We start from the raw sequence: 12,826 nt of genomic DNA on the forward strand, positions 1-12,826 counted from the left end.
TTGATACCCGGTTTTTGAAAATTGAACAAACGGTCCAGATCTTTTATGAGGAACAAAAAATGCCTTCGCGTATTATTTTGAACTTAATTTTTTAAAAGGTGGCAACTCTTTTCGAAAAAGTTAAACCTTATTGCACACCTACAGCCAGATGGATCTGATGGCATTGATTAATAAATTATTGGAATGCAATTTTTTATCAGGTGGCAACTCCTTTCGAAAAAAATAAAACCAGTTTGCACATCTACAGGCCAAGCGCTTTAATTTGACACCCCATTTTTGAAAATCGAACGAACGGTCCAGAACTTTTATGTGGAACAAAAAATGTCTTCGCGTATTATTTTGAACTTAATTTTTTAAAAGGTGGCAACTTTTTTCGAAAAAGTAAACTTTCTTGAACATCCACGCCCTAAGCCCTTTAATTTGGTACTCACTTTTGAAATCGAACGGACGGTGGGGATCGGAGGGCATTGATTAGGAAATAACTTGAGTTTTATTATTTAACAGGTGGCAACTCTTTTCGAAAAAGTAAAACCTTATTGCACATCTACAGACCAAGCGCTTTAATTGGACGTCTCATTTTTGAAAATGGGCGAACGGTACAGATCTTTTATGCTGCACAAAATATCCCTTCGATAGATATACTTTTTGAATTAGTTAATTATGTTAGACCTTTCAAACAGGTGGCAGCTCTCTTCAAAAGTATTTTCAAGCTTAAGCATTGTTAACTCTCCTTCGCCGGACACTGCGATACATATTTTAATTAACTGATGAATTAAATGGAATTTTAATTTTCAAGCCTAAGGCAACCCCGCTAAATACAATTCAGAAATATACATTTTTCACCTTCGATTGATACCCATATTTTTTAAATTCATTTAACTTATGAAATAATTTGAATTTAAACAGAAGATTTCTTAACACTCCTTCCTTTGACATCCATATTTTGATATTTCGTATAACTCGTGTATAAGTGTACTAAATTCGACATTTCAGGTGGCGACCCTCTTCAACATATTTTCAAACTACTACTTCCTGAAACCCTTTTGTTTGGCACCCATATGATGATACATATTTCTCTTACCTTATATGATTTTTTAAACAGGTGGCAACCCTCCTATAGTTCAGGTAAGAAAAAAGCTCTTCAAAACCATTTCGATTGATACCCAGTTTGTAATAATTGATCTATTTTTTAAATAATTTGAATATATTTTTTTTAAGGTGGCAACTCTCTTCAAAAAAGTAAAACCTTAATGCACATCTGCAGTCCAATGCTTTTAGTTGTGGACCGACTCCGAACGGCGATTATATTTGTATGACAAGATGTTTTTCATTGCACTCGGAGGTTTGCCATTCTTGCTGAGGGACGACCGGTATTAGAAACCAGTAATTTAAAAACATTTTTTTTTTTAAGAAAAGCAATGGAGCCCCGGCTGCACCTAACGGCTACATTTTTTATGGAGTTATTCCTTTCCATTTAAGTAATAAAGCTCTAAATATGAAACAAATCTGACCATAAATATGGGTTTTCCAAATATCTCGACTTCTGTGCCACCTATCAGATAAATATTTGGGTGTGGTTACTTCTTCTTATGTTGGTAATATACATACATTCCAAATATGAACCATATCGGTCCATAAATACGCGTACGCACTGCGAACAACAACATCATATCGGCCGCCAACTTATGCAGTCTTTATAAAACTAACTTTCAGTTTCAAGGTTTTAAACTGTTTTATATAAATAAGCCTTTTTGTTAATTCTTATTCAAATCATATGAAAAATTACTTTCGGAAGGTACAGCGGTCCGAGAGTAAAATCCCTGCTTGATTGACAAAAGGTAGCTCAAATAATGTTGTGACCGAATAAAGCAATTAAAATTGAATCGACAAGAATGCCATGAATGCCAAACTGAAGATTAAAGTGACTTTAAATATTTAATTCGATTTGACGTTTCCAAACTCCGCTTTGGTTTTACTTCTTTCTACTTTCAGAAAATATCAATAAAACAGTCGCAGGGTATTATGCCGGATTTCCACTAGGCATTGAAATGACAAAAAATTTATGCCATTTAAAAAAAGCCGTGGGGAAATGAACTTAATGTAATAACGCGATTATTTTTTAATGCCCAACTTTGTCATTGTCATTTTTGCCATTTAGTGCTTAGTGGAAATCTAGCATTATTGAAACTTTTGTATGTATGTTTAAAAAAAATATTTTTTCTCCTCATTCCCCTCTACATTAATGAACTATCGCACTGTAAAGCCGGATAGTTTTGTATAAAAAGAGAACTTTTTATGGACTAAAATTTGCCATGTATTGTTGCTTGTGCATTCACTTACATATAAAAATAATAGACGGTATTTTAAGTATTTGTGCATAACAAAGGACGAATATCTAACAATGAAATAAATTTATCAACGTATTATATTCATAATAAAAGATATCACGTAATCTACTTGTATGATATATATGCTGCGAGTAATTGAATGCATTCATTTGAATAAACTTGATTTAAACATAAAGATGCATATGTCTTGAATGATATCTATTATAAAATATATTTTTTTCAAATATTGGGACAGAGCTTGCTAAAGCAGTTACCAGAGTTCCGTGAAATGATTAATTTTTGGCGGTTAAAATTCGGTACAGTTAATAAGCACAAGGCACAGTGGCACTTTTACGCAATCTAGGCATGCGAAATTAATAACACGCTGAAAAGTGAATGTGGGTGAATTCCAAAACGTCAAAATACAAAGCATCAGTATCTTTTATTTCTAAACCGCACTAAACGAAAAAGTCTAACTTGCGCAACCTAGTTGAAAAGTAGCATCAAACCGTGGTTGCGCACATTTGACATTACAATCTGCTGTGGTTTGGAAGTAAAAGAGAACGATGCTTTGTATTTTGACGTTTTGGAATGCAGCCTATTATTTGATCAAATTTGATGTTTTAGTGAATATAGTACCATTGGCCACGAATTCAAAAGTTAAGTGGGTTCGGCCGATAGCCACGCCCATCATTAGTTTTTAAGAAAGCAATAAAAAAGAGAAAACCCCAGGGACGGTTACTTTAAAAATAATATATGAACATAAATAACTTTATTTAAATATTTTGATACAAGGACAAATTGTGGCTCTGTAAGTAATTAATTAACTTCATCGTTGATACATTTACTGCATTTAAATGTTCTTTTATGGCGCTAGTTACATAATTCGGTATGCAGTTTTTTAATAATATTTTTTAAAATATGAATAAAAAAGTTGGATGTACTCTAAACTTGATTAGCTTTTTTTAACTGAGCTTATATCTACATCCAGAGTATAGTCTAATGGGAATCGGATAAGCTTCGTTTTGGCCTAATTTTGACTACTGAAAAATATCAGCGAAATAAACCAAAAACACACTTTGCGAAGTTTACTTTTTTCCAGCTTTTTATAAAACAACAGGAAAAGTCTGCTAATTTATCCGATTCCATTTAATAGCTGCAGCAAGTCTAGAGAAAATAATGGGAATTACCGTAAGTATATTCGAAAAAAGTTTAAATATATTCCAGAAATCAAATAGCGAATATGGGTCAAATAGCTATTGCCTCAATTTGAGGTCCTCAACTACAGAAAATATGACATTTGAATATATTCTTGACCCAGGACCAGACATCTGCAGCGGGTGTATAATTTTCGTGTATACTCGATCATCTAACAAAACCCGTTTTGCATCATTCTCTGTATACGAGCAGAAGTACTGTTCGTTAGCGACTGAGCTCAAGACGACCATGTTGGCCACAAAACCCGATTGCTTTTCATACATACTTGATTGGGTTCGGGTGCTTTGCAGCTTAATATACCCGGGTGTTCGAGTTTCAAGCCGAGTGTGCACAAAATTTTCTTGATTGGCTTATGGCGTTTTCGTTTCTACAAAAAATGTTGCCTTCTCATCGCGCTCTTCTTAGTGTTTGTGCGTAGAGGGCAAAGAGAAGGTTGCATTTTTCGGTAGAAACAAAATAGGATTAGTGTAGTTTGTGATCGGCAGCGCAGTAGTCTAATTTTTTTTTGTGTACAGCTAAGTTTCTTGTTTACTTGGTTATGTACATAATTATTAATAGAAATAATGACCGAAAACGAACATTCTGTTTGTGACAATATTGTACAATAAATGTTTTCTGTTTATTATTATTTATATATAAAAACCGAAATTAAAACAAGTAAGAAAGTCTAAGTTCGGGCGGAGCCGAACATTAAATACCCGGCGCAAGTATTAAATATATGTTTTCCACCTTTCCGAAAGCTACCGCTACATGATAAGCCGGGGTGTATAAATATTAAGTAAATTAGCGTCCTTCAATTTCGAAATATTGAAATTTCAAGCATTTCTGAAATTTACCGTTATATGAAAAGCGGCCGAAATTTTAGTCCGATTTCAACAATTTTCAACGGTTTGCTTTTATGTGGCAAGCACAATAACCATACCGAGTTTGGTACAAATTGCTAGAACGGTTAGCGAGATACATATATGTGATCATAAGTGGGCGGTGCCACGCCCATTTTCCAAAATTTTATCATAAACGTAAACGTCTTGGTAAAGAATTGTTGCAACCATTAAATTTCGAATAAATTAGCTTTACTATTTAATGATTTATCGAGGATTTCGTATTTCTCTAAATTACCGTTATATGGGATGTGGGCGTGGTTATTGTCCGATTTTAAACATTTTCAGCCGTTTGGTATGCTGTGCCAGGGCCAACAACTGTGCCAAGTTTGGAAGAAATCGGTGCAGCGGTTACCAAGATATATAGATGTAACCATAAGTGGGCGTGGCTACGCCCATTTTCCAAAAAATTTTAATATTCTTATTTTTCGTCTAACAATCATTGTAAATATCAATTTTGAGTGAATTATCTTTAGTAGTTACTAAAATTTCGCAGTTTTCGTATTTCTGAAAATTACCGTTATATGGGAGGTAGGCGTGGTTATTGTCCGATTTCGCCCATACCGTCCGTCCTATGCCCAAAAGAAGTGCACGTACCAAGTTTCGTTAAGATATCTCAATTTTTACTCGAGTTATCGTGTGCACAGACGGACGGACGGACGGACAGACAGTCACCGCTTAATCGATTTCTCTTTTCATTCTGATCATTTATGTATACATTTGTCTATATCTATCTCGATTCGTTTTGCCTGTTACAAACAACCGTTATGTGAACAAAGTTATAATACCCTTGTGCACAGTGCGCTCGGGTATAAAAATTGTCTTTATTTTCAATACGTGATGGTAAGTAGGTATAACTGTGTTCGTATGGAACAGTAGCTTATGTCGGGAAGCTGGCTTTAGTATAATGCGGCATCCTCTTTATTCTTTAAATGACAAGGAATTTTTTGATGAGACTTAATAAGAATATCGTCTTGCTAGTATCGGAACTATTTCTAGCGCATTTATTTGCCAAAAGTTCTTCAACGGCTCGGCGCCGATGAGTCATTCGCAATCGTATGCTGCGAATGCCGCATTATACTAAAGCCAACCTTTCGACATAAGCTATTACTCCATACGAACACAGATATACATATGTACATACATGTTGTACCACTAGCAACAACAAATCGCACGCTAATTCTGTTACACTTACGCGAGATACAACGAATACACCAAAGGGCGAATTCCACTATTGTAAAAAAAATACACACTTACACCCCTATTCTGCAACTCTTTCGTACTCGGATTTTGCTACGAATCGTAGAAATAGTATGCTGCAATCCGAATCGTATTTTCGAATTTTCGAAATTCGTAACAATGGCATGCCTTAAAACGAACGAGTAAGCTTTTGTACGAAAACAATTCTGTGTCGGAGGCGAAATAAAAGATGTAAATCGGTGTGTGTTTACAAGAAATATTGGTGGCGTTCATTTAAACAGGTAAATTTGCCTTTCGCATATACGTATATTTTGATCTACTGCTTTATATAAGCGAGCAAAAAAGAATACTTGTTGCCCCTTATCGAGAAACTTGGGTCCGGTTTAGTTATTTGTACAATGATTTTCTGTTGTTGTGTCCAAACGCATAACCCGAATCCAAAAACTTTAACATACACGTGTAATCAAAGGATTCACATTTTATTTAAGATAAATGTTTCAAATTTCCTACCACTAGCTTATTAATAAACTCGGTTTGCCTATGCACTTTTCGAAGTGGTTTCTGCGCAAAAATACTGTGGACGGCGTAGCCGGAGTGATATGCACAAGAAATGTTGTATACCTTTGACATGCGGAAGCCCCTCTTCCCCGCAACACAGAAAGGAGAATTCTACTTAGTAAGGGTTATAATCCCTAAGCGCGACCGAAGACAGAAGCAAGCGTAACAGGTGGTGGACCTAACAAAGTGCATGTTTTCAATGGCTTGGAAGAAGCTGTTATTGCATTAACTAAATTGAGAATTAGAGCTTCAGGCATAGGAGGAGTTCTGGCTTGTGGTTCAACAATTCAACCAGAAGCTGACATACAGTCATGTGAAAAATAATAGGGACACTTTCATTAAAATATTTGAAAATCCTACTTCGCTTAAATTTTTAAAAATTGGTCCGAAATTACGTAATAATTTCTTGCTGGGATGTCGTGGAAGCTAAGAACCGTTATCGAAGCGCAAATATTTTGCGTCGTTTCATAATTATTGATCATTTCGTGAAGTGAGTTCGTTTTGGCGTGTGCGAAATAATAGGGACGCTGACATCTAAATACAAATTTCTTTGAAATAGTGTGGATTTTAAAGATTATAAACAACGAAAGGTATTATATATAAAATGAAATTCAATTATATACTAAACAAATAATCATACACTACAATTTAGTCACTCAAAATGGGCAGAGGAAAGCACTGCACTTTTCAGCTTAGAGCACAAATAAAACACCTTCACAATAAGGGGTTTTCGTACCGGAAAATAGCCGAGACGTTGAAATGTTATAAAAGAATGGTGGAAAATGCAATAACATTTAAGCCAAAAGTGGAAACACGCGGACGGAAAACAAAAATATCTGCAGTTCTTGAAAGAAATATAGAGAGGTTTGTGAAAAAGATCCCCTTTGCATCTTCAAATTATATAAAAAATGAATTTTGTTTGGACGTGGACTGTTCCACCATTCGCAAAAGACTTATAAACAAAAATTTAAAATCAAAAAGGCCGAGGAAAGTACCTTTTCTGTCAAAACAAAATGTTGCTAAAAGGCTACATTTTGCTAACGAGCATGTCAATTGGCCAGCGAAGAAATTGTGCAATATCCTGTGGTCGGATAAAACTAAATCTAATCTGTTTTATTCTGACTGCGGTACTCAACATGTTCGTAGGCCAGATAACACCGCTTTCAAACCGCAATATACAGTTAAAACCGTTTAACACGGAGGAGGGTCATTATGGTTAGGGGATGTTTTTCCTGCCAAGGTGTTGGTCCGATATGTCGAATTGAGGAGACAATGACAGCAGGGGCTCTATTCTGTAACTGTGAGAAAATGTAGTGTACACCGAGTGCAAAACTCACAACCAATATCTCACCGACTAAAATTCAGTAAGTTTTTCGGAAGAGAAGTGTACACAATTTTGACATTTAAAACTCATTCTCACACATGCTGAATTGCAAAATGAGGAAGTTTACACAATTTTGACAGCTAAAACTCATTCTCACTCTTCCTGAATCGCAAAATGAAGAGTGCACACAATTTTCAGTGTACACTTGAAAACTCACAGTTACAGAATAGAGCCCCAGAAACTTATTGCAGAATTTTAAGTGAGGTTATGTTACCTTATGCTGAGGATAATATGCCGCTTCGATGGGTGTTTCAGCAAGACAACGACCCGAAGCACAAATCGAAGCTGGCAAAGAAATGGTTTTTGGATAACAACATATACACACTAAGCTGGCCTGCTCAATCGCCAGATTTAAATCCTATCGAGAATTTGTGGCAATATGTGAAAGTAGCGTTGAGGGGTAAAAAATAAACCAATAAAGATGCACTCTGGTTACTGGTGAAGGAAGCATGGGAAGCTAATCCCCCGGCCATATGCCAAAAATTGGTCGACTCTATGCCTCGCCGCTGTGCGGCTGTTATACAAAGTAAAGGCTATGCAGCGAAATATTAAATAATCAGATAATAATTAAATAACTTAAAAAAATGCTACTAAACTTAATGATAAAACTTTGAACTTTGTAAATGTCCCTATTTTTTTCACATCATAATTTGAGTTAAGATATTGAAATATTTTGTATTTTTTTCTTTTTGCATAGAATTTGAGCCTATTCTTTTATTATTTTATAGTAGAACATTGGCCGATTTCAAAATAAATATACTACTCGGAAATAATTTAAAATATTGGTTTTCTTTGTATTTCTACAAAAAAACACTATGTGTCCCTATTATTTTTCACATGACTGTACATGCGCCCATGGTTACTATGCCCGACAGCTCCGCATACCTTTGTGAATCCATTGCCATAGCACCCGCTTACTCTGCTGCTATTAATGGAAATACGTCAGAATCCATAATTTTCCTCGAAATATGTAAAATTAACCAATTTTACAATAAACAAGCACATGATGAGTGTTTTTTTTTAATTCCTTTCCACTTTGTTTTCCTTCATTCAGCTATCTTCGAAAAACAACCCATAGCTGGCAATGCTGCACATATTTCCGCAAGGGTTGCAGCATGTGGATTTTTCGTTTTTGTATCGTAGCTACGAATTACGATTTACGAAAATTCGGGTTCTAGATTAAGGGGGTAAAATACTGTTTTATCCTCCGTATTCGCCTCTGATTTTTAATTGGGTTTTTTTTTTTGGTCAATGCCCAAGCCCTATGCACTCGGTGCACATTTATTTTTTGTAAAAGTACTTATGTACACCCAGAAAAAGGTTTAGTTATAATAACCAAGATTTGGTTATAGTGATCAAATGGCATAGTTGGATATGGCGAAATAAATATATAGTTCACGAAAGTCTGCAATTTACTTAAGACTTCTAGTTGGGACAAATGTATATTTGTTAATAATTGCAAAACGACTACCTTGATTGGACAATATTGTTAGTTGAATCAAATCATTGTTGAGCAAATATAAACAATGCTTTGGTTGATACAAGTTTTCAAATAATTTTGTGAACTTGCTGTAGACTTGAATCAGCTAACCGTTTATTATTAGGAAAAAAATTTCAGTTTGACACAAATAAAAATTTACTCGATGTTTGTTGTGTTTACTTTCTTCTTTTATTTGCATATATTAAGCATAAAAATACGTACATATTTACATAAGTTAGTTACTAAAGTAAATAATACATATGTATATGGTGGTAAGAATTTCCTAAAAAACAACGATGAAACAGGAACAGTCGTGCGAAAACCCAGGTAAATATCTGCTGGAAGTATACTGCTTTGCTTTTTCCTTAGCTAAATAGACACTTTCAAATTATAATTCACATGAATTATATATCCACTGAAAAACCCCGGTTGGCATCAAACTTTATATTTTTAATTAAACTTTAAACTATGCGCGCACCGAAACAACTCGCGATGATAGCAAAACCGAAACTGAGACAAACAAGTATGGGCATGTCATAGCACACATGGCGCAGCGATCGACATGCCATAGCTTACTGAGCGCTCTGGGATCACATGCGTGTTTCACCCATATACGAACAGCGGTAGCGGAGCAATGATTTCCACGCACAATGCAATGGTCGGCATACTAGCGCATTCAAATGATTCAATAAGTGGGACTGTGTGCATTGCTCAGCTGGCGCTCTTCGTATGTGCTCAGAGAGCGCTCAGCATTCTTTAGGGGTGGCTCACAAGCATGAATATGTTCCACTCTCAAACCAAATCGTGGTTGCCTCAACTAAGATTTGGTAACTATGACTAAACCACGTGTTGAAAGAAAGCTCATCTGCATTAGCAGAGCTTAATAACATCCTTTTATGAACCATACGTTAAGTTGAATGGAATTTGTAGAAATGTGCTTCAAAGAAATATTTATTAGTATTAACCAAACCCTTCAACTAAATTAACGATTTGTTACAACCTAGATGAATATTAGAAGCTTTAATATATTTAGTTATAATTACCAATCGATGGTAATAGTTCCCAATCCTTGGTAACAGTTCCCAAATATTGTCAAAATTCGGGAACTAAATATCTTTAGTTGTCGAAACTAATCCTTTTTCTCAGTGTACCTACATAGTTTTAGGCTGTGTGTTCTAATATATACACACACAGCATTCCACGCGAAACTATACGAAATAGATGCACAAACATTTTTGTCTACGTCGTTTCTAATTTTTTTCATTGCGTATGCACAAGCACAAAGCAACAACATTTTCGTATGCTTTGTTGGAACATATTGGCGCCAGTTTCCTTCAGGGTAAATTTCATTGTTGTCCTGCATTTTATCGCAATGTTCTGGTGTCCATTTCATTGTTACACAAATTTTCGGGTTAGATCGGGTGTCCGGGTGTGGTGTTCGCTTGTGATCAATTTATAGCGAGGGTGATCGAACAGACTCGTTTGTACTCAAAGCAGCTGTCGGGTGTGCATCTCGATCGAACACTTAGTCGACGTTCAGACACGAAAACTTTTGTTGCGAAAACTCGAAGCTTGTAGGGGAGAGAGCGACGAGGAAAGGGGACTGGTACCGAGTCGCCCGTACTCGGGAAACACGCTTTGTGCTCTCGTTCGTCTGAGTCATTCAAGTTGGCGATTCACAGCTGACAACAACAATTGCGTACAAAAGAGTTTCTGTGTGTGAATACAAAGGGCAACACCAAAAGAGAAATCGCCGATAATAAGAAACTCGAGTTTCCGTGTTTGAACGCAGACATAGTAGCCGAGTGTGGCGTTCGCTTGTGCTTAACACCCTAATCTGTAATTATCAGGCATGTTCTGACAATTCGAACGATTTTATTTTAGGTGTTCTGTAATTCGTTCGATTTCTTTGAAATTCGAATGTAACTTCGAAACAGCTGACGGCTTTATGTCAACTGAACACACCCCATGACAAAAGAGGTGGTTGTTAGAAAAATTTAATTTAAACGAATTTTCTTTAAAAATAAAATGTTTTTTATGGCAGCTTACGTATTGAATGAAAGGGAGCAACGTTATCAAATGAGGGTTAATCGACGACGGTTAAGAGATGAATCTAAGTACGCCAGATTCAATGTAAGTTTTGAACAAACGTTCGAGGAGCTTGCCTGTTAAAGTTTAACTGCTTTTAGATTTATTGCGAACTATCGTTTGAGTAAGAGTGCTTTTTTAGAAGTATTGAATGAGATAACTCCATTTGTCAAGGAAACATTGATAGCGTTACTTATCAAGCTAGCAGCATGCCTTCGATTCCTCGCAGAAGGCTCATTCCAACGTTCTGTCGGCAAGGATACTGACATTGCTTTGGGTAGAAACACAGTATCTAAAATATTGTCAGAAATTATCAATGCTTTGGAAACTGTGCTGTGTCCTAAGTGGATTTAGTTGGACAGATCGGCGGAGGATTTGAGGAAATGCAAACTACATTTTGTGGAAAAATTTGGAATCCCAGGTGTAATTGGCTGTATTGATGGAACTCACGTAGCTTTAGTAAAACCTTTGGAGAATGAGCATCTTTTTTATAACAGAAAAGGTTACTTTAGCATAAATGCAATAATTGTAAGTATGAAATTGAACAGCATAAGCACGTTTTTAAGTTAAAATTTTTTGGAATTTACAGATTTGTGATTCCGATATGGTTATACAAGCAGAAGATGCAAGCCGACCTGGATCAAGCCATGATGCTTTTGTTTTTAATATGAGTAATGCAAAGCAACATTATTTTTCAAAATATGAAGCTGGTGACCACGGATCCTGGTTACTTGGTGATTCCGGATTCGGAATAGAAGCATCTTTATTGACACCGTATAGAGATCTTAATCCGCGATCACCACAACATAGGTTTAATCTCCAACATGCCAAAGCTCGTAATATCATAGAGAGAGTAATAGGAGTTCTTAAAAGCAGGATCAGATGTCTAAAAACCGCATTACCATATGCCCCACAAAAAGTAGTTAAGATTATAAATATTTGCTGTGCATTACATAACATTTGTAGGCATTATCAAATAGAAGACTTTTTAGAAACAGAAAGCACAACCCAAACTGAAGAAATTTTTGAAGAAAATACTGAACTCGAAGAAAATACAAATTTGAATAATGTTGGCCGAAATTTAAGAGACTCAATTGCCAATAATTTAATATTATAGAACAGAAGGTAAACTTAATTCACTTATAAAAAAATAAATTAACAAAAACCCAGTGTAAATATCTATATATTAAATCACCTCATTGATGATTCTAGCTCGAGCATCCTCATTTTTACTTTGACTTTTTCTTGTACCAACTGTTCCATCTTGATATGATGTTTCTTTTTTTCTTCTATGTCACGTCGCATTGAACTATTCTGTTCCGCCAGAAGTTGGTTTTGGGTTTCCACCGCTTTACAAAGGCGTTCAAAATCATAATTGTTTTCATTGTTTTTTTGGTTCTCGCATATTTCTCCCAGCGTTATTGCAATTGTTTTCATTGTTTCATTTTATGTTGTCATACACGAACGGAGACAATCTTCATTATCCACGGTTCTTGCTCTTTTCCGTGGCTGCGCACTGACGGCATCGTGGCTTGTCTGCGGACATTCATCTTCATCGGACTCACCAACGTTCACACTTTCTGCTTCATCTTGTGTCCCGAATGTCCTAGCTTGTGCTATGCCCTCCACTGCCGCAAATATGCCACAAATTCGAGCCACACTCTCCTAATTTTGGGTTAATATATATTTA

The sequence above is a fragment of the Rhagoletis pomonella genome, unplaced genomic scaffold (assembly GCF_013731165.1).
Source record: "Rhagoletis pomonella isolate Grant_MI unplaced genomic scaffold, Rhpom_1.0 Rhpom_scaffold_00006, whole genome shotgun sequence".
Classification (NCBI taxonomy): domain Eukaryota; kingdom Metazoa; phylum Arthropoda; class Insecta; order Diptera; family Tephritidae; genus Rhagoletis; species Rhagoletis pomonella.